A 332-nucleotide genomic window follows, 5' to 3' on the forward strand; every position below is an offset into this window, starting at 1 on the left:
TACCGCCGGGGGCGTTGGGTGCCGGTGCCCGGAATCTTGGGCGGGGAGGCGGACGCGGGTCGGTCCGGGGAAAAAATGGGGGGGTACTCGCGTTAGGAAAGTTTGTCGCCTAGATTCGCGGGGGTGGGGAGGAGGGTTCACCGCCGGACGACCGAATGGGCCAGCAGGTGCCCTCCTCAAACGCGGGGCACCATGTTCTAGAGCCCGCGCACGTGCGGGTGGAGTTTGACTGTGTCCGGGGTGAAATCGTGCCACGTCGTGAGCGGCGTGACGCGGTGGTCCTGCTCCTGTAAAATATCTGGCGTCTGCGAGGGCCGGAGGCTACCCCATGC

Source organism: Odontomachus brunneus, unplaced genomic scaffold, assembly GCF_010583005.1.
Source record: "Odontomachus brunneus isolate Ranch 3 - 2012 unplaced genomic scaffold, Obru_v1 Obru_scaffold_333, whole genome shotgun sequence".
In the NCBI taxonomy this organism is placed as follows: Eukaryota; Metazoa; Arthropoda; class Insecta; order Hymenoptera; family Formicidae; genus Odontomachus; species Odontomachus brunneus.